Source organism: Tympanuchus pallidicinctus, unplaced genomic scaffold (genome assembly GCF_026119805.1).
Source record: "Tympanuchus pallidicinctus isolate F22 unplaced genomic scaffold, pur_lepc_1.0 scaffold2, whole genome shotgun sequence".
NCBI classification, from domain to species: Eukaryota; Metazoa; Chordata; class Aves; order Galliformes; family Phasianidae; genus Tympanuchus; species Tympanuchus pallidicinctus.
The window spans coordinates 17,660,799-17,683,978 of record NW_026294721.1 but is presented as its reverse complement, the minus strand read 5'-3'; the positions used below and the strand labels follow the sequence as shown (position 1 = coordinate 17,683,978).

At 36.2% G+C, this 23,180-nt stretch overlaps 1 long non-coding RNA gene across 1 annotated transcript; it reads right to left on the bottom strand.

Moving 5' to 3' along the window:
- Window positions 1-1,029: 1,029 nt before the first annotated feature.
- Window positions 1,030-14,345, bottom strand: LOC128080169 (uncharacterized). The gene is made up of 3 exons (XR_008206523.1): window positions 13,138-14,345; window positions 12,664-12,780; window positions 1,030-1,222 (listed from the first exon to the last, which is right to left on the bottom strand). It is a non-coding gene; the product is annotated as an uncharacterized LOC128080169 (long non-coding RNA).
- Window positions 14,346-23,180: the final 8,835 nt, after the last annotated feature.

Below are 23,180 nucleotides of genomic sequence, written 5' to 3'. Positions count from 1 at the left end.
TAAATCATTAATCACTTGCCTTTCACTATATCCTGAAAGAAATTTTTCCTTTTCTGTTCTATATACATGCATACATACAAGCACAAACACACACACATACAAAATCCCCTTGACTTTCCAGCACTCTGGTTACAAACTGAACCCCTTTATACCCTTTGATCTGTGCTGCTCTACCCAACAGAGGGTAATCTTCCAGTGAGATTAGGGTCACTGCAGTTGCCAGTGACTCGTCAGCAATTTCTCCTAGAGCCTGTTTCACTTTCTACAAGCACAGATACCAGATTGAATGTAACATTTAAGTATATTTCTTAGCTGATTGATTTTAGCTTCCATTCACCTTCCAGAATTGGCTGACAACTGCTTCCTCAGCCCAAACACCCTTCTGTCTTCTACTTCTTTCCCCTGCAAGAGGTGAATAAATAGGTTCTCAGAAGAGAAGGCAGCTCTATTACATCCATATACATGTTTCCTTTCCTACATAAATGTCAGCATATGAAATGTTACACTTTAGTAATGCAGAAGGGCACCTTAAAATGAATGTATCTGCACATTTCATCTGCTGCCTAAACAAAGCTTGTCAAATCAATTTCTTATATATTCCAAACATTGTATGAATGTTAACTTAAATTTCCAACAGCCCTCTACCACTAGCAGTCATTACTGCCCCCATCTGAAGGATGAATGAATGATGAAAAAGAGACAATGAATTATGCTTCCTAATTACTTCTTTGATTCTGAAGTCTTCCTTCTGGAACTGGTTAACCTCGGGGTTAGGCAATAATTATTTGGTAGCTCATATAAGGAATCCAGGATCATATGAAGAGAGAACTAGATGCATACACTGAAATTTTTGCCCTAAACTATAGTATGCAACAAACTATGATACTTAAAAATAAATAAATAAATACAACCTCCATATTAATCTGAAGGACTAATCTTATTTTTAAAGTTCACAGGTATTAAGTGTGTCTGAATATTCTGCTAATCTTGGTAAGAATGAGAAATTAAGTAACTTTACCATACCTAAGCATGATCAGAATCCAGAAATGAGACATCCATCTGCTCGGGTAATACAAGAGGTCACACTGAGGGAATCAAGTCTACGTCAAGCTTTTGTGCTGCGTCTTTCACAGTGAGGTGAGCAGTTTTCGTTCAGCGAAGACTAACAGGCAGTCCAGCTGAGGAGGCCAGCTCACTCAGTGAGCTGCTTGATCCACAGCTTCTATGAGACAACACAGAGAGATTCAGACTCACATCAAAGACAGCTGAATACATTGTTCTGATGATTTTTGACAACTGAAAATAAATCTCCTTAAAACTGGAATATAAATAGTCTTCATTTGTGTGTTGCAGCTAAATGCATAGCTATATTTTAACATTTTCTAATCACTGTTTTTCTGAATTCAGCATCTTCCTTTCATTTCAGCCAAATTCATGACAAAAAAAAAAAAAAATGTAAAGCGATTTTAATATCTCACTGGATAAGAGTTTCTATTCTCAAGTAGCATTACCACTACTGCTTTAAAATGATCTTCTGAACCATGAAGACAGATTCTGAAAAGCACCTTTTGAATATGATCACAAGCTTGTTTAACATGTTACCCTCAAGGTTAGCATTTTAGAGCCGTGTAGCAGAGGAATCCTTTCAGTGGTGGCAGACAAATTGAGGCTACACAACTTTCTGCCAGCACACGTTCTGCAATAGATACTTGCTTTCCTTTCCCTTCACTATTAACATTTGCTGTGTGTCAAATCAACAGATTTAGGCAGATAGTTTCTGAAAGTTATTGCTAAAATAAAATGCTACTTCTCTTACTTTCTTTCTCTCAATAGTGGATATGCAACAAAAGGATGAGCAAATATAAGAGTTCCCTACTTAGTGTTTATATGTATCCAACACTATTTGTAAACTACTATATATATTACACAGTAGTTTCTGCTTACATATATATCTATATATTTTGTGAAGACTGATCTTTAGAAGATGATGAGCCTCCTGTGAAGGGAGCTCTTGAAAAGTGGATCTACTCAATCTTGGCTTCTGAAGTAGATTAAAGCATATTTAAAGCAGATCATTATTTCCACATTGTGGTTTTGTGATGATATTCTTCAAACCAGTGTGGTTCTGTTTTGTTTGAAAGTCTAAAAATACTTTATATGATTCTATTATATGTATATATAACTTCATGATCGTAATATATATACTCAGAGTTCATATTCATCAATCTGAAAATATATTGTGCATTCACAGTAATTTTTTGCATATTCAGACTATATAAAATAAAATTTCTGCAAAAGAGATACTTTATAGTAAGAATTAGTGATTAATTTTATGTGATTACAATTAGGAAAAATTCATCTTTATTTGGTTTTTAAGGGCAAATTTTTGTTTAATTGAGATCAAAATAAGAATCAAAAAAAGAATAACATCACATGACATCTCAGATCAGATCTTCTCAATAAGAGTTAACATAAACCTTTATGCCCAAACTCTAGATCCCAAAACCTGTCCTTTACTTAATTAAGTAAAGCATAACAGGTCCTGAAGATGAAAGTTGCTGGAGCTGTCTGAAATTATAGAACATAGCTTTGAACTGTAATAGAACAAATAAGAGATCATAAACAAGAAAAAAAAATCCACTTAAATTGTGCCACTGGACAGGTCATCACAGCAGGAAGTATCATTGGTTTGTGAGAGTTTAAAGCCTGCTTGCATTACATATGTTTGAGCACTGGTGATTTAAAAGATTTTTCTATGCCTTAGATTTCTATAGCACTTTCTTACAAAACCCCCTCACTAATCAAAACAAAATATTTTTAAAATGCTAAGCATACTTTCATGCTGAAGGCTTAAGAATAACCCCGTTACGTCTGTTGTAGCAACTGCAGCAACTGGCACAGCAGTAGCAGGTGTGCTACTCTCAACTTGGGCATTGTGGTGAATTCCTGAAATCCTTAATGAGGCAGGTAGTTGCATTTCCCATTATTTAGCAAGACTGTACCTTTTTAAAGGTGTACCAGTACGAAAAAATAATTATTTCTCTCTGCTCTTGTTTTTTTGCTTTTTGTTTCTCTCATAACACCTGAATCATTTGTATGAGCTGTTGTTTATATAATACTGTACAGGCAGTAAGACAAAAATGAGCCCTCCTTACAGAAAACAGAATAAGATAAAACAATGATATGTGAGTTGAATTCAACAGAGTAGTAAGAAAACCAGAAGAAGAACACATTTATTTGTGTGTACAATAGATATGCCTGATTAAATATAATTAAACTCAAGTGAAATATATTATTTTGAATATTATAATACATATAGTTTATCTGCTACTCAGGAATAGTATTTTCCCTCAGCAGGAAATATAAATTTAAAGGACTGAAAAGAAATACTTACAATGACTTTGGTGAAAATCATAAGACAGATAATCTGCCCAAGGCAAAAATCTCTAAATGTTATAGCAAGAAAAGATATGTCCTTCAACATTTGTTAAGAAACAGGTAGCAATGGATAAAAGATAAAAGATGGAAAATGCAACTACACTGATGATTTTTTTTAGAAAGTTGTCATCCTCTTTACTCACCTAGGTAAAATGGGATTCCCTTTAAAGGAGTTTCCCTCAAATCTATAAAACAAATTATGACACAGAGGAGATATTTATTTTTAATATGATGAAGAACAAACATTTAAGATTTTAAAAGGTCAGTCAATTCATCTCAGCTCTAAGTTTCTTGCATTATGGCAGTCACCTTACATATAAAAAATTCATCGTCTCAACATTAGGTTGAGGTCTTTACTTTGAGGTGTTTTATCCATGTTTTCCAGGTGGGAATTGAACTTGTGAGAATCCCAGATTTTAACCACTGATAAAGAAAAGATAGAATCATAGAATTATATAATGGCCTGAGTTGAAAAGGACCACAATGATCATCCAGTTTCAAACCCCCTACTACGTGTGGGGTCACCAACCACCAGACCAGGCTGCCCAGAGACACATCCACTGCCCAGAGACACATCCAGCCTGCCCTTGAATGCACATTTTCTCTCCCAAATCATATCATATTAAGTCACCTAAGCTTAAAATCTTCATGTTCCACCAATAAAGAACAGGTGTATGTCAGCTGGGCTGCTTCAGGAATGGTCTCAATGGAAATTATTTGCCAGTAGATCAAGCATATTGAAAGGACATCATGCCTTCTCAATTAAAGACAGAAGAACTTAGCAGGTGCACTGCCATAGGGAGAGATAAATAGAATATCATTTTATAGATTTATAGAATAACCTCTCTTTCTTACCTCCCTTGTCTCTTTCTGATTTAAACAGGAGCTACAATGACACACACAAAAAAAAATCTCAAGGTATAGTAGAGATACTGGGAATAGGGACTACTGACCTCATTTAATGGAGAATTACTTTTTCTCCCCAGCAGCAATGCTATCTTACTCTGGAATGTTATGTGGTCAAGTTATGTCTTTCTTGGAGGTAGTACATCCCAAGTGAAAAAAAAAGAGGAAGTCCTGGGAGCCTGCCAGTCTTGCAAATAGACTGAATGACCTGTTTCACTGAAGGAACATCTCTCATTCTCTTTGACTCAAGGCACATCAGATGATTTTGAAATGATCACATAAAAGTAAAATAAGTCTGTTCTGGCAACTGTATTGTAGGAAATAAGGAAAGGTAACCAGGCCAATAATAGCAATTTACAAAGTTCAGGAAGGAGGTGCCTGAGGTTTAAAAAGTCCACAGATCAATTAAATGCTAGAAGAAGCACTGCAAAGAAAAAGATTATCAAAGTTGAAAAAGATTACAATGGGAAAGAAAAGTATAAACCACAAACTTTATTTCTTGCTTAAACTAGCAGTTTATATAATTAATCTATAGATTGACACAAAACAATTGCTTTCCAGAATCTGCTACTGAGTATAAAGCAACCTCAGGCTCCACCTAAAAATAGATGTGAGGAGCCAGACATCAGGTCAGCAAGATTTGACTGCCTTTTGCCCCTGCTTCCCATCTCTCTCTGTGAAAACAGGATTGTCACTTCAGGAAAAACTGCAGTTCTTTGGTACTAGGAGCTGCTTTAGTATTTCCAGTCCAGTAATTCCTTTAGGAATAAAGCTTGCAAGGGTCTGTAAGCAAAGGCTCTAAGGGTAAATGCAAGTCAGACAAGCTTCTTTTCTTTTTTTTTTCTTCTTGCATTTTGAAGGAAGGAGTTCTTCAGTGAGAAATGTCATATTTATGGTATTTATGGTTTTAATCTCTTGTTTTGTTTTTTTTTTTTTAATCCAGAATTGGTAATACTAAATATTTAGAGGTTGATATTTATTCCGAATGTATGCTTACATTTCATTCATATCACAGCCTAAGGTCTGCACTGAATGCAAATACAATAAAAGGAATAGCTTAGTGCTGATTATTTATGTCAACGTTCTGCTGGATTGGAACTTGGAAAAGACAATCATTTCACCCTCTTAACTTTTCCTACTCATGGAGAACAAAGTATTTCTGCAGTAAGGAGTATTGCCTTGAAGAGCTTCATTACAACTCTGAAAGGGAGAAAATTATCAATTTATACTCTTCTTGAAACTATACTATATCACTAGAAATTGTTCCTGTCTTTTCTTATTTTTCAACATGAAGCCTGGTAGAATGTAACTTATCACTGTAGTACAATTGCCTACAATAAGACACCATCTCAGTCCTGTCTCTTCCCCCTATCAATCCAAAACTGAATTATATAAGAAATAAAAAATAGATGGTATGATTGCTCCCAATTTCTATAAAATGCATATTTTTTTCTTATAGTCCAATTGAGAGGAATTAATAGCAGTGTTAACATTTAATAACTATGTCATCCCATCTAAAGAAATAAAATCCTAATAGTTAAGCCATTTTATATGGAATTCAGTATTAATTACTTACCAAAATGTCAATATCAATTACTTAATGAACCATTCAGAATGGCATCTCACTAAAGTTAACGTGATCTTTAAGATCTAATTCAGCTATGCTGTACTTCAAGCTTAGTAGTATCACTGTTGGACTACAGAATGTATGGTCTGTTATACATTTTCACTCTCATCATCTCCTTCTCCCTCCTCTCTGATCTCAGCTTGCCTCTAGAGGTATCTATTTCTTTTTTGTCCAACAGTGCTTGAATCATTTTTTTTGCACACTACTAGCGCACAAAATTAAATTTTATAGCATACTAATTCTGCCTTCTTCATAAAAAGAAAAAGAAATTATCTCCTAAGGGAATAACTGGGCTTCCTGATATTCACTTATAGGTATTTTGCTTCACCTACAAGTTGCCAGTATCATTGCAGAAATATCTAAGTCAGGCTGTAAATCAAAAATTTTGTCAATCTTGATAAATATTCTCTGGACAAAGTCTTATGAACACTTGTTTGGTGTTTTTTTTAAATTTCTTGTAAGAAAATGATAGTCCAGTGATATATAGATATATTTTATACTGAATCTTTTTACTTGCTAATTTGCTAAAACAGATTACACTTTTCTTTTCTTTGCCTAAATTAAGGCTAAATATGGTTATGTGCCTGCTATTATAAGCCACTGTAATTATTTACTTATAATGACTCGCAGAAAAATGGTAGTCTTGCTATCTTGAGACATATCAAGATCAAAGGGAACAGAACCACAAGAGGCATCCAAAATACTCCATTCCATTATCTGATAAAACAAACCTGAACAAGAAGCAGCAATGGATGGAAAATCCTGTGAGAAAACCAATGCTATTATACAAATGATTTTATACCAAATTGCATATGAACAGGTGTTTACTAGAGGGCAAATTGATCAGTTACAGAATTGAATACTGGCATTCTGGGCAGCAAAATGCAGGCTACAGCTCTCCTCTGCATCTCATCTTCTCAACCTAGGATGGGAGGGAAAAGCTAGCTCTTCCACAAGATGTTTTGGAGGCTGTCATAGAAACCTCAGTATAATAACTGTTTATTACCTTTCCGCATTTATTAAAAGCAGATACTGTTTGATTAATCAAACTTTTCCTTTTTGTGCATTTCATTCATGAGTGATTCATCCTTCAATTAGTTACATGATATCTTAACACTTATTTGATACACAGAAGCTGACATTTTTATTGAAATTTCACCCCCTGAATAACAAAAGGCTTAAATGCCTTTAAATTAAAACACATATTATCTCTTTACATGGAAAGGAACTAGTCTTATTCTATGATTATGCATCTGCTTAAGTACATTGAGGCATGGTGATAATACAGTGGAACGCAACTGGTTTCATTACTCATTTAGATATTCTAAAATAAACCAACATAGCAGTATAATACATAATTTCATGTTTTTTAAGATAACTGTACAAGTCTATGAGAGACAAACCTTAGATTCTGCTATGAAGTCTTGTGAATCCCAAACTTTCTTGCTCAAAACTGCATTAAGACTTCAATTTACAAGCTCTGTTAAACATGATAAATAACAGGTTCTGTAAAAGTCTGATCAGTGAAATTGCTTCTGCTGAAACCTTCAGAATGGCTTAACTTTATGGAAGCATGTTCAGTTTGCAAGGTAGCAAAGACTCAATGATGCTGTTATAACCTCTGCCCACTTACAGTTGTGTCAGCTACAAATTCAATAGGATCAGCGCCCCACTTCAGCCTCAGCTGTGATTACAGCAGAAAATACACTAAAACAATTGCTCTATTCTGCAGCATGCTTTGTAAGTGCTGTGAGCATTTTATACACACAGTAATCCCCGTGCCAGGACTGGGCTATGGACAGAGAAGGGGAGAACTGGAGCTCACTGCTGAGCAACATTAATGGGAGACGAAAAATGTCCTCCACCTAATGAGAATGTGGGCTTTTGGAAGAGGATAACTTGGGTTGGAAGGGATCTCTGGAGATCATCTGGTCCAACCTCCATGCTCAAGCAGTGTCTCTCACTGATTACCTAGGATTGTGTCCAGGCAGCTTTTGCATATCTGCGGGGAAGGAGACTCCACAGTCTCTCTGGGCAACCTGTTCCAAAGTTCAGTTACTCTCACAGTAGAGCTTTTCCTCGTATTCAGATGGAATGGAGCAGTTCTCTGCCTAATGCAGCCCAGAATGACAGTGGTTTTCTTGGCCATGGGGGCATATTGACAGCCCATGGTTAACTTGTTGTCCACTAGAACCTTCACTGGAGATCTCTTTTCCAGCTCGTCAGCTCTCCCAGCCTGGTCCCTGCTGTGATTCCTTCTCAGGTCCAGGATCCTACACTCACCCTTGTTGAATTTCAATGGGTTCCTCTCTGGCCACCTCTGCAGCCTGTCACAATCCTTCTGAAAGGCAGCACATCACTCTGGATATCAGCTACTCCTCCTAGTTTTGTACTATCAAATAACTTGCTGAGGAGGCACTCCATTCCTCCATCCAAGTCACTGACAAATAAGTTCATAGAATCATAGAATCATAGAATCACAAGGTTGGAAATGACCTATAAGATCATCTAGTCCAACCGTCTTCTCATTACCATTTCTACCACAAGCTACTAAACCATATCATGCAGCTCCTCATCCAGATACCTCTTGAACACTGCCAGGGATGGTGACTCCACCACCTCCCTTGGCAGGCCATTCCAGTGCCTGACCACACTCTGAGAGAAAAAATTAAATAATACTAGACCTAAATCAAGGTCTTCTTGATAATCAAGGCCTAAAATATATGTCCTAGATGGATGCTACAGTGAAAGAAAAGCCTTTGCATCTTTATTTCCAGTCAGATCTCAGCATGCCAAATAAAGCAGCCCCTGAGGGGATTGAATCTACACATCACAGGATAAGAATAGGTGCAGCCAACACACAGAAAAAGGTCACTTAGTTTCATTACATTCCATCCGTCTCACAGCAAGCAAGGATCAGCGATGGCCCAGGTTCACTAAATACTACATAGCGCTGGAGCATTTACATCTACAGGCTACCATTTAATTGCAGTGTAATCTAATTCTATAAGATTTGTTCACGGAATATAATATAAACATGTCTAGGTATTTATACGTCACATTTACAGAGCTAGACTCTGCTAGTCATTACTTGTGTAAAGCCTACAAAACATTATGTGATCACTGGCTTGGAATAACAAAAAACATTTCTGCAAACCACAGTAATCTTAAGTAGATAGTATTAGATAGTATTGTTTATAACGAAAATCAGCCATCATCACTGATTCTAATGGTATTAACAGATAACAGCTTTTAAATAAGAAAAGCAGAATACACATTATTTAAAAGAAGTATGGAAAAAAAATATTGTCCACCTATTAGCCAAAGCTTTAAATTCAGTTTCAAATAAACTGCATGGAATGATCAGGTGACAAAGTACTTTATTAATGTGTTTTTCTTTTCCATAATGCTACTTTTGTTTGCTGAGCTTGCTGTCTGTAAACAACTTATGCTCACTTTTGATTTAAATAGTGCTAACATTTCTGCATTAACTACAATAATACAGTGTGAGCCATAACACCATAAAGTAAGACATAAAAGCAATTTGTTCACTATGTGATATCGATTTTTAAATAAGTGAGCAAGGTTTGTTCTTATTCCATATAGAAAACAAACAAACAAAAAAAAACAAAACAAAACTAGAATTAATGAAATTAAGCATACAACTTTTCCAGACTTTTCTAAAGCTGGGCACCAGTATAAAAAGGTTTTTGTATACATTTTTCAAAGCCACAGAATAATGCCACATTTTCACTGAAGTGCTTCAGAAACGAATGCTTCACATTCTTCATCAAACAAAAGACATCTGTTCCTCTAAATTTATTTCAACATGACAACTTATGGAAAAGGAAGCATTTGAAAAAGGAATATTTTAATGCAGATACTTTGTCAGTATATGAAGCTTTGTTATGAAATCATACTTTCCTTCCACCATTATACTTCCAAACTAATTTCACTGAAACTCCTAGAAATCTTATCATCCTTGTTTTTTCCAGTGAACCAGAGTACCAAGCATTTTGAGTCAAAAAGAAGTTGTTTTCTGATTCTCAAAACCAGACCTAGTTGGGAAAGAACATCAGAGAATTGATGATCCAATTTTTTTCTGACTAACACTTTCCTGACTCCTGTGTCTGATATTAGGGACAGGCAAAGAGAGATCTTTATGGCAGAAATTGACTTCACGTCCATCACTGATGGAGATAAAATGCCTGAATTAAGCTGTTCACTCCAAGGGACATAAAGAATAGAAATTTATGCCAAGAAATTCCTGTCAAAAAAAAAAATAAATCATGACAGTTTTAAGATTAGGGTCAGGTGATAAACACCTTCCTGAGTTTGGTAGTGGAAAACAATGAAATTCATACAGATAACTATTTATCTTGCAAAATTAAAAAAATAAAATAGAAGTTAGATGTGAAAAGTCCTATCTGAAATGAAATTTGGTGTTTGCTTTTCTTCTATTTGTAAAAGTATCGAGACCTTGGTCACAAAACTGAGGAAAACCATATCTCACTCTTGCATAAAAGACTTCTGATTTGATTCTGTGGGCTACCTGATCTCATTTCACCTCTCAATGACCAGAAAAAACTAGATTTTGGAAGCAAGTTACCAACAGAGCTCAGAGAGATCTATGATGGTTTGCAAACACTCCAATATGAATATAAAATAAAGGGTATGGAAAAAAAAAAAAGGATGAGGAATAAGGTAATAGTCTTTAGATGACAGAAAATTACTCATTACGTTTAAATTTAAAACAGCAAAGAATCGATTCTTTGCAGATATCTAAAGATATGTAGATGAAGATCTTGAATGAATTGATTGCAGGAGACAAAACAAATAAACATTAAATTTAAAAAAAGAAAGTGTACACAGGGAGAAAATCCTAAGTGTTCCCGTAACATAATGGTCTCTAAATGAACTACGACTCAAGAAAGATATCAAGAAATAGTCATTGTGGAAGGTTTTATGGAAATGTATTGACTACAGTTAGCAGTAGTAAAAAATAATCAAAAGCATGGCACATTTAGCAGGAAACTAAGAAATGAAAAGAAATCAAAACAATGTCATAAAATAAATTTTGTATGTAAATATTGTTCATTCCTTGAAAAATATATTCAGCTTTGATCATCCCGTAGCAGACAGGATAAGTGGGAAAAAGCTACCGCAAATGGTTGAGGATCTGAAGCTTTTATATATATACAAAAAGAGACATAAAACCTAAGATTTTTCAGCTTGGAAAAGACTTTCTGAAGAAAGGAGGATGTATACTGTTTTGGAAAACTATTTTATAAGGAAGAAATATGAGTAGTTACAACAATACATGTAACTCCAATCCTTGAATCATTAATAGTACACAGAGGATGAATAGGAAATTACTATGATAGTTTGCAGATATTAATTGTAATGATTAGCAATAACAATTAACTATGTATATAATTACAACAATATAACAATACATTATAAGAATTAATTATAGGCACTTACTACAATTACTGTTATTATAGCATGATTAAATTGTGAGACAGCGCCACATAATGTTCTGAAAGCCAAAAGTTAAAGTGATTTCCAGAGAGGAGAAATTCATAGGAGACGGGGCCATCAGCATCTAGCATTTGGTCTGTATGGGCTCCAGAAAGTCTGTTTTTGTGCTTCTAGGATTCTTTGTTTTGAATCATTTGAAGCCAGAGATCATTTTGTCACTGGTGCCAACAGGACCAGGGTGTCACATCTGATCTCTATGAAATAATTATTTCTGAAAGAAATCATTCTGAAAGAAATGAGAGAAAATATATTGACGCAGACAGGAGATCTAGTGAGTAAGTTGGCAGTGTTTACTTCTGTATTCCACTATATGAGAAATATCTCAGATGCAATCTCCTTTCTCAGAGACCGTAACAGTTGCTGTCAATAATGTGGAGTTGTAATATTTATATCAGTCATTACAAAGAATGTAGTAACAGAAACATGAAATTGTATTAACATAAACCACAAGAAGTTTTAATTACCAATTAATATCATCCTTCTATGAAACCTAGACAATCTAAATTCTGTGGAACATACTCAAAATAACCACCTTCCTTACAGTGATTTTATTCCTGTACATTGAAGTGATTCCTTTCTGTGATTTCTACTATGTTGCCTCTATTGCTTTTTCTTACCCTCTAGCTATTTTGTGACCTTCCTCACAGAGAATACCAGCATTTCCTTGACTAGCAAAGCCCTAGTTCCTGAACCTAACTCTGTCTATCATGAAGTGATTGAAATCCTGGCCTCATTTCTTCTTGCTGCCAGCAACACAGCAGGTGCGGGTAGTCAGGGCTCTCCTTGTGTTTCACCCAAACAGCTGCGTATTTTCACAGGTGTTTTCCCTGCTGTTTGAGAACATCAAACAAGATGGCTGCTTCCTGAGCTCTTCCTCTGAATTATCAGTACACTTTCTAGTAGATAAAAACCTGTATTCCAATATTTAAAATAGAAAAGGGAGTAGAAGGGTCTACTTTAACATAGAATTCTGAGGCTTAGTTGTCTCTTCTCTCATGAGAAACTGCTACAGACTTCGAGTATGCTTTTTAAAAGAACGCTGTAATTCTGAAAATCAGTTTTGCAAATAAAATTGGTACTTTACTGCTACAATTTCTTTCTCTCCCCTCAGTATTACATCTAAAGAAAACTAGAGAGAAAATAAATTGTACCTTATTTTCATGCTGCCTTGCTTCGGGCTGGATCTCAGTTTCTGCAGATTTAAACAGAGTCCTTTTATTGCACTTTTTTTCTCGGTATTGGCCAAGACACAACCAAATCTTCAAACTCTGCTGGAAAAAAACGAAAGAGAGGTAAAAGAACTAATTATGGGGAGCATCAATGAAAAGCATGAGAGAACTGCAGGGTTTCAGAGCTGAAAATGTGTCCAGATGGGGACTCTAAACAGGGCAATTCTGACAGCACCCACAGTCCCTGCGGGTGTCTACAGAGGGATTAAAACACATTACATGTGTAGCATATGTGGCTGGGGTCATTCACAGCATAAAGTTCATGCACTAGGAAACCTCACAAGCTACACCATTAAACACCATTAGTCCACCTGTGACCACTGCTCTAAGAAAGACTTTCCAGCCAATGTCCCCAGCAGGCTCCCCCATAACATCCAAGAATTCAAGCTGTCTCACCGCAGTTGCTTATCTTCTAATGGGAGTAAGATGGCCTCTTGCCTTCTGTTTCTCCGCACAGTGTCTAAATACCTTTGCAATGACTGCTCGCTCTTCATTTCTGGTGAAATTCTCGTGCCATTTAGAACAATGTGAGTTTCAAAGTTCATATGGAACTTTCTGTACTGTACATCTGTACTTTACCAGTCTAGCTGTTGATTAGACGTCACAGAAATATTCATAGGTTCCATTCAAAGTACTTGTCTCTGGGGAAACAGAAACAGAGACTTTCACACTGTTTCTGACCACCAGGTCTCTTACCATGCTTCTTTGAGAATGCCCAGCTGTCTTATGTAGTGCAAAATGCCACAGTCCTTCCTGTTTTAAACCAAGACTCTGGGTATTATACTGTCTACATCAATCATACTTATTCCAGCTGGTTTGATGCAACTTGTTACCTGCACTTTTCCTTTCTGGAGCATGTGATCAGAGATAAACAGTGGCCAGATGGTTTTCTCAAAACTGGGCTAATCTGGTCTATTTATTGATTAGTAAAAGGTATACTACATGAAAACAAAGGTTTAAAACCCCAGAAAGAACTACAGCATTACTTTTTTTACCTAAATTTGTAAAGAGAAGCTTTTCAACAGACAGAAAACAAAACAATTATTAAGCTCTGTCAGTTGGTTATATAGTATTTTACTTTGCTTTAAAGCAAGCTGTATGGGTTTTGTCCACAATTTGTCACTTCCCAGACTGATATTTAAAAGATTATGCGAACTCTATCAAAACTTATTTTCATTCAGAATATGACATACATTAAAATCTGGTTCCTTGATTTAAAAAATTACATCCAAGCTTAAATCCAGATAATTTCACCCCTGAGCAACAGCTGGTATGAGGATTTCCTCTTGCAGCTGGTCAGGTTTTGGGCAGTGAACACAAAGGGAGGTCTGATTACAGCAGTTCTAAGTATTGCTGCTATTAAGATATTACACTGGCTTGAGAGCTAACCTGTACATTGGAAGTGAGAAAGGATACAGACATCAAACAGCAAAAGTACTCTACTCCATCTGATTTTATTGCTTCATATATACTGGTAGCCTTCTCGCAACTTTTTCATGACAGTATGAGGAGCCTACTATGCCCTACCTCCATTCTGGATCTGCCTGGTGAATTCTTGGTACTGCAGGCAGCTTCAGTACCTTGGAAGCACCTTAGAAAAGTCAGAATAGCCTGATATTATCAACTCCTGAGAGCTGCTTCAAAATCCCATTTCCAAATTTCACATTTACATTAGCTTATGATCATCATTATTTTGACAAAATTCTGTACTTCACTGTGGTGTAGCTTCAAATCTCTCCATTTACACCTCCTTTTTTTTTTTTTTACATTAAACTTTGATTGATAAACTGCATTTGCTTTCATAAACACCCAGGTCAGTCATTTCTTGCAGTGAACTACCACTCAACTTATTCATCTCAAAATCACCACTGTAGAGGGAAATTCTCATAATTACAGAATCTTAGAATATCCTGACTTAGAAGGGATCCCCAGGGATCTGCCCTTCAGAGCCCAACCATCCCTTCATGAATCACAGAATCATAGGAATGGGAAGAAACCCACAGACTGATTGAAAGTCTTTTTTCTATTTGTAAACAGTTTTATAGGATCCTTGCTCTGTTCCAACCCTAGACTACTAACAATGGTTATCCTCTAGTTTAATGATCCTATATCTAAACTGAAAATTATACTGTCACAGAATTTACTTCTGGAAAAATGAAAATTCTCATGATTTCAGTATGTTAGTTAATATTTGTTCAAATAAGATACGTACACTCTCTAACTTCATGAATAATTTACCTTTTAGAGAAAAAAACATGGCCTACCATTAGGGAAGGGGAAGGGAAGGAGACTGCAAGGTCTGATTCATATGTTAATTCAAATTTAAACTTTCATAACTCTGTTGAACTCCATGAAGTTAGTGACTCATAAATAGAACAACATAAAGATAAATTAGGCCCAGCATAGTCTTATTTGGAATTGTATTGCTGAAACTTGATTAAGGTAGATCCTTGAGAAAGACCACAAAGAATCTCAGTGCCACACTGAGAACTACAGAAATAGAATCTGAGTGAAATTAAGTAATATAAAATGCAAAGTTATACTTGTAGGAGCTATAATAAATTCACAACATGCAGGAGAACATTTGAAATAGGAAATTTAGGGAGATAAATTTTTAGTGACTAATAATCAAACGTGTAATCAGACCAAGAGGAGAGGCAAATCTATCTGTGAAAGTTATTATGTGAAATATGAGGGCTGCTCTGAAAGTAATGCCTCCTATTTTATTATGTTGGCCTATGACATCAGAGTGGTGATTATGTTGGTGGTATGACAATAGAGGTAAAATCTTCTTGTCAACATTCCATTACATTTTGCTGCCATGTGACAGATGGCAGCAGCCTATAGATCTGACAAAATGGCATCTGACATGGGCTTATGTGTGAAGCAATAGTGTGTCAGTGAACTCCTCCTCAAGTAAAAAATGGCACTCGTTGACATTCATTGTCACTTACTGAGTGTTTATGGAGACCAAACATTGGATGTCAGCACAGTGAGAAGTGAGTGGTGCATTTCATCAGTGGCTACATTGGCATTAAAGGCAAACTATGTTCTGGATGGCCATGAAGATTTTCACAAGCGCAGCATGCCGGCTCTTGTTCATTGCTGACCAAAATGAATAGCTAATGGTGGTGATTATGTTGAAAAAGAGTGTTTTGTAGCTAACAATTTGTTCTATCAAATAAGGTTATCGTACTCTTTGTATCTGTTGCAGTTTCCATGGAAATAAATATATAAATAAATACTTCTGGAGCAACTTTTTTTTTTTTTGGTAGGTAAGAAAGTATTTGTGTTATTTATATAAGATACTTTCAAAATTTTCATTGAAATAGTCCATCACAATTCTGGTCACTCATATTCAAGAACAATCACATTTTAGCTCAAACAATTCCAGGGGAGCAACCAGTATGATCGGAAATTTGGACAGCCTGTTTTACAGGGAAGTCTAAAAGAATGCATGGCTTTTTGAACTTCTTAGAAGAATGGCCAAGAGGGGATAAATTTGCTTCATATAAACACATCGCAAAGTTAAATGTAAGAGACAGAAAAGCTTTTTAAGCTGAAATCTTCAAAAGAGTAAAGCAAGTGGTTATGGAATAAAATCAGAATAAGAAACATTGAAAGTCTTTACCCATCATAGGAAAAAGTTTCTGGAAAAAAATTCCAATAGGAATAGAGAAACAGAAATGTATATAGTGTCTACAAGGTTAAAATAATCAAATTGTAAAAGCTACTGTGGGCCATGGTTCCTTGCATTGGCAAAGTCATTACACTTGGAAGATACAACTATGGAGGTAAAAAAAAAAAAAAAAAAAAAAAAAAGGTACTACTTCTACCCATTTATGAGTCTGCCTTTTAGATGGAGTACATTTTAGCTAACTAAATTTGACTCTAAAAGACAGCGCTGGAATGTAAGCCAATTTAAATAAGATTTGCTTCAATGATTCCAAGGAAACGTGTTATATACAGAAAGGTTTTCAGCATGATAGATGCAATTTTGCACACTTTTTTGTAACCTACTCAAATTATTACCTTATACGTTATCAAGATACAGCAGAATATTATGTTATCATACTGCCAAGCTAAACAGAAAATATTTTCATGTTTCTCTTTAACAAATTTATTACATGTACATACTTCATTTAGGGAAAAGGGTTAATTGGTTTATGCTCACTGAAATGTTTTACAGAAAACAATTCTACTTTATTTTGAAATGAACACATCTTTTTTGGGAACTTCATTCTAGTTCTTCAAAGATTGTCATTATGTTGCGCATTCAGTGGTAAATGTGTCTCACTGGAAGTGAGAAAGAAAGTCTGAAGTCAATATACTGTCATGCCAAATATCTTCCTAAAGCAAGATGGGCTGCCAATTCCTCTTAAAGAAATCTCAAAGGGAATTAAATTATATTCTTCACTGCCTTAAAGTCCCTAAACACAGGTTAGAACAGGTTTTAAGAGATGCTGTGCTTGCAACTATATGCAAGTACATCTAAAAAAGCACCTTTCTATGCTTGCAGCTACCTCACTCATCAAAACCACGTAGTGAGCAGTGACTACTGACTGAGGTGAAAGAGGTCACAACAATAAACTATTAAGTAGCCTTATACAACACCCATTAAAATCAACAGAAAACATTCCAGTGACTTCAATAAGAATTGAATCAAATCTTTTAGAGAGAATTATAAAGAATAAGAAAATAGAATATTAAGAGAGATTAGGAACTTGGGATGGTTATTTCTCCCTCGGGAGGGACATTTTAGCTTATGTTTGCAATGACAATTATAGTGAAGAACATAAAAGAAAATATAAACTTTAAATACACAAAAGGCCAATATAATTCCTGATAAAACCTGATGAAATTAAACGGAAGTTTGAAAGTGTAAAAGCAGTAATATTTTGTATATATTAGGACTAATTATGCTCTCATCTAAACACTTGGCTATTTCTTTTTATCTGTAAGGGAGCAGGAAAAGTTCCATGACATCAAGCATATAGGGATGAAACCCTGAACCTTCAATCTCAAGAACACAAGTTCATTTTGTTATTCAGTTTGTTGCTTCAGAGCAAGGTGAGCTATGTGTACATTTTCTTTGGTATGAAGTACAGGTTGTTACAATCCTATCATCCAAACCAACCAGAGATTCTTTTTAAATTGAACAAGTCACACCAATGAGGATATTCACTGAAAAAGTCTGTTATGACTAAATACCTTTTCTGACCTCCTTCATCTTCTTTTTCTCCACTGTTTCCCCCTGCTAACAACCACTGAGCCTCCTTATGAAACAGAAACAAAATAACTCATTTTAAAAGATGAAATATGCATTTGTTTTGAGAAATCACAGAAAAAAAACCTCTCCACATAAAACAGAAGGCTGCTGACCATTAACCAACTCATCAGTATGATACCTAGTAGCAATTTCTTTTTCATCATCACTGTCTCATCTCCAGGAACTATCATTATTCATGCAGTCTCATATGCTTGAATTCTTGGTGGTATATTAAGAGACTATTGTTAAATTATAGCAAGTGACTTTATCTCAAGTGGACAGAAATACTGGGCACAAATCACCCTCTCCTTAATTCTGTCCATGATTGAATCCATAGTCACCTGCAAACAGGATAAGAGATTCGTAGAAGGCTGAGAAGTACGGAGTGGGTACATGAAGAAAAAAAAAGAACATAAGGCCTTTACCCATTTGCTGTTCCTTGACTTGAGGAGAGAGAAATACTATATAGATAGTATTTGTTTACTCAAGAAAATAATTGCAATAATGAAGAGCAGCCTGGTGACAAATTCAACCAAGCTTACATTTAGGAATTACCTCTGCTGAGCTACTTAATTAAGAGAGAGAAACAAAAAAACAAAAAAAAAAAAAAAAAAAAAAAAAAAAAAAAAGAACACTAGAATTATTATCCATATTAAAAATGATCAGACATTGATCAGAACAAAATTCTTAAGTTTAGGAAACTGTTAACTTCTGAATAATTCATGATTTTCAAACATACCTCCAAATAAGTCTAAGATTTCTAAGAAATCGTGCAATTAAATGTACACCTGTCTTCTTGCAAGAATGTTCTTCACATGATGACTATTGTCTCTTTCAAAGCATGCATTATACGAGCATTTGTATTTTTGCAGAAGATTAGAAATCTTTCTTTTTCTTTGAGACAAGTTTTGCAAAAGAAGTATTTTACACTCCAAAGATTTCTATCTAAATCACTAGAGATGATTAAATAAAAATATCACAAACTTATGCACAATACAAAAACAAAAGATGTTAGAATGTAATGCAAAATAATTAAAATTTGATTAAGGATCAGTGAAGACAAAATGAGTCAAGTCCTTCAGAACAAAATTTCTATTCAATATTCTTCAAATTTTACATGTAATAGGTATCCTGTAGATGAAATTGCTTAATATTCATTTTTCATTTGTATATACTTATCCACAGAGTAGATAATTTTATGATTCTATTGCTGAACATTAATGCTTCTCAGGCAACAGCTGCTCTACATTTAATTTGACTGCATATCGTATTTCTTTTAACATAGATCTCTTGAACATACAATGCAAATACTGCAAGTTCTTCTCTTCTGAAATATCCTTATTCCACTGTAGACATACATGTAAATATATATAGGAAAGAATTCTGAACTCCACATCACTAGTAATCAGTGATGAATGGGCAACCTGTTCCAGTACGAGATTCTGAAGGTTGGTGGTCCAGCCTACGGCAAGGGGTTGGAACTCTATGATCCTTTGGGTCCTTTCCAAACCAAGCCATTCCATGATTCTATGAAAGCCTTTCTGATATCAAGCACGTTTAAAGTAATATTGAAAGGACTCATTTTGACTTAAGGTGTTAACCTGTTAACCCTATTTCAGGTGGGAGATGAAGCTCAGGTCAGGTGTTTCTCCAGTTAATCCTGTTTGTTTACAAGTAATGCACAAAGTCTGTTCCCGTGAATGAAGCAGAAATCAAACAGCAGGAGATATTGCTTATTTGTCTGTGGGGTCAAGGCTCTTTCTAGCCCAATTAGCCCAATTTCTAGCAATTAGCCCAACGGATCTTTCTCTAAGTTTTTCACAAAGCTACATTCACAGTGTTTTTTCCCACTAAGTACTCAAATGCTTTTCTCTCAGCTTCTCTTCTTTTTCTCATTTCTGTCAGAGAAAGACCTGTTCACTTTTACCAAGCAATGTCACCACAGTGTGACCATCTAAGAAAAACCCTGATGTCGTCTTTGTACTGGAAAGTCTTATAATTTCAGAGGGCACTTCTGTTTCAATTATCCAGATTCATAGATTATTCACCCTTATACAAATGTATTTATTAGTAATGACTATCAGATCAAATAGATTACACGCTAGTCATAAGGACACAAATTTCTTTCCACGTGTGAAAAAATAGCTCATTTCAATCACACAACATACTTGAGAAAAAAAAATTAAAAAACAAAGACCAAATTTTATGATCCTTAGGCAAGTTTGCGGGCATTTAATTACATAGTCTTAACGGTTAAATATTAAAAGGCTCAGCATACAGCCTGCATCCCTGGAGCAGAGATAGACATATTTTAAAATCTTTCCAATATTAAGCATTTCAAAAAAATGGTTCCTGAGATAATATAGACAGATGGAAGGTACTGCCTAAAACTGCAGAGAGGCCTCTCAGTTCCTTAGAACTAACTCTGCAGCTCCTGTGCTGTTATCATGCTCTCAGCAGATTTTCTTTCCCAAAGCCATGTACCTGTTCAAGACAGTCAGAGCTCTGAGGTAGAGTGAGTATAGCTGTTTATCTCAAACAAAAATTTTCCCTTATGAAACTGCTGCTAAAGTAAACAATATATTTTCAGTAACCATTTACATGCAAAAGATAAACTCTACTGATTCTATCCTGACTAATTAGTGTGAAACACATTGCTGCAAGTGCACAGACACTGAATGCAATTAATTGCATAAATTTGTCACAGAAATTAAGTGTATATGTGCCAATAAAGAAGCATTTTCTTTTTCAATATGTGCCTGACTTCTTGGCTATTGCATAGCATAGCTCACAAAACCAGCTAGAGACATAATAATAGAGTTGTAGAATCAGATTAATAGAATGGTTTGGCTTGGCAGCTAGTTCCAAACCTACCACCATGGGCTGGGCTGCCATCTACTGGATCTGACTGCCTAGGGCCTCATCTAACCTGGCCTTGAACACCTCTAGGAATGGGGCATCCACAGATTCTCTGGACAACCTGTTCCAGTGCCTCATCAGACTCATGCAGAAGAATTTCTTCCCTATATCTAGTTAGATCTCCCCTTTTGCAGTTTAAAATAATTTCCTTTTGTCCTATTACTACATGATCTTGTAAAATATCCCTCTCCAGCTTTCCTGTAAGCCTTCTGTATGTACTGGAAGGCTGCTATAAGGTTTCCGAGTCTCCTTGAAGCCTTCTGTTCTCCTGAATGAACAATCTCAACTTTCTCAGCTTGTCTTCAGAGGAGAGATATTCCAGCCCTCCAGGCATCTACGTGGTCCTCCCCTGGAACCACACTGACAGGTCCATGTCCTTCATATGTTGGGAGCCCCAGAGCTGAATGCAGTATTTCAGGTGGTGTTTCACCTGAAATGAGTGTACAGTCACCTCACTTGACCTGTTGGTCACACTTTGATGCAGCCCTGGATACAGTTGGTTTTCTGGAATAAAAGTGCAAACTGACAGCATATGCTGAGTTTTCATTAACAAACTCCCCCAAGTCCTTCTCTTCAGGGCTGCTCTCAATCCATTCTGCATTCACGCTATACTTGTGTTTGAGACTGCCTCAGCCCAGGTTTAGCACTTTGCACTTGGACTTGTCAAACTTGAAGAGGTTTACACAGACCCTCTACTCAAGCCTGTCAAGGTCCCTCTGAGTGGCATCCCTCCAGTGTATCAGCAGTAACACAGATTGGTGTAATCAGTAAATTTGATGCACTCAATCCCACTATACATGTCTCCAACAAAGATATTAAATACTGCTGGTCTTAATAACCCCTGAGGAACACAGCTCATCACTGTTCTCCACTTGGACATTAAGCCACTGATTACAAAAACTGGAGTGCAACCAACCTCTCAAGTCTTTATCCAACAAGCGGTCCATCCATCACATCCATGTCTCTAATTTGTGACAAGGATGTCACAGGGGATAGCGACAAATGCTTTGCAAAAGCCCAGTTAGATTACATCAGTTGCCCTTCCTTACCCACCATCATAGAAGATCTCCAAAACTGTTAGGCAAGATTTTCCCTAAATGAAAACATGTTGGCTGTCACCAATAACCTCTCTTGTTTTGTTATAATTTGTTGTTGTTCTTGTTGTTTATACATACCTTAGCATAGGTTTCAGGAGAATCTGCTCCATGATTTTGCCAGGTGCAGTGGTAAGAATGATTGGCTCCTGGTTCCTCAAATCCTCCTTTTTTCTTTTTTTTTTTACTTTTAAAAAATGTAAGTTATACTTCCCCTTTTCTAGACAGTGGAAACCTCACCAAACTGCCACAACTTCTCAAATATGATGGAGGGCTGCTTAGCAATTTCATCCTCCAGTTCCCTCGGGAACTACAGATTCATTTCATCAGATCCTATGAACTTCAGTTTCTTTAGATGGTCTTTAACTTGCTCTTTCCCTATAGCGGACAGTTCTTCATTCTCTCAGTACCCATCTTTGAATTCTATGAATTGAGTGGTGTGGCTACAGCACTTGCTGCTTAAGATTGAAAGAAAATAACAAGAATCCTACAATCATAGAATCACTAAGGTTGGAAAAGACCTACAAGACCATCCAGTCCAAACATCCAACTATCACAATATTTCCCACTTTGCTCAGTACAACATCAAAGAGTTCCTTGAACTCCAGGGACAGTGACTCTACAACCTCCCTGGGCAGCCCATTCCAGTGCATGACACTCTTGGAGAAAAAGTTTTCCTAATGTCCAACCTGAATCTCCCCTGGCACAACTTGAGGCGATTCCCTCTAGTCCTATCTCTAGTTACAAAGGAAAAGAGGCTAACTCCCACCTCACCACAGTCTCCCTTCAGGTAGCTGTAGAAAGCAATAAGGTCTCCCCTGAACCTCTTCTTCTAAAGACTAAGTAATTTCAGTTCCCTCATCCACTCCTCGTAAGATCTGTGGTCAGACCCCTCACCAGCTTTGTTTCCCTTCCCTGGTCACTCCAGGGCCTCAAGGTCTTTCTTGTACTGAGGGGCCCAAAACAACACAGTACTCAGGTGTGGCCTCACCAGGGCTGAGTATAGAGGGATGACCAGGACTTTGCTCCTGCTGGCAGCACTGTTTCTGATGCAAGCTGTGATGCCATTGGCCTTCTTGGTCAATTGGGCACACTGCTGATTCACATTCAGATGAAGATCACCTAATACTCCCTGGTCTGTTTCCTCTACTCTGTAG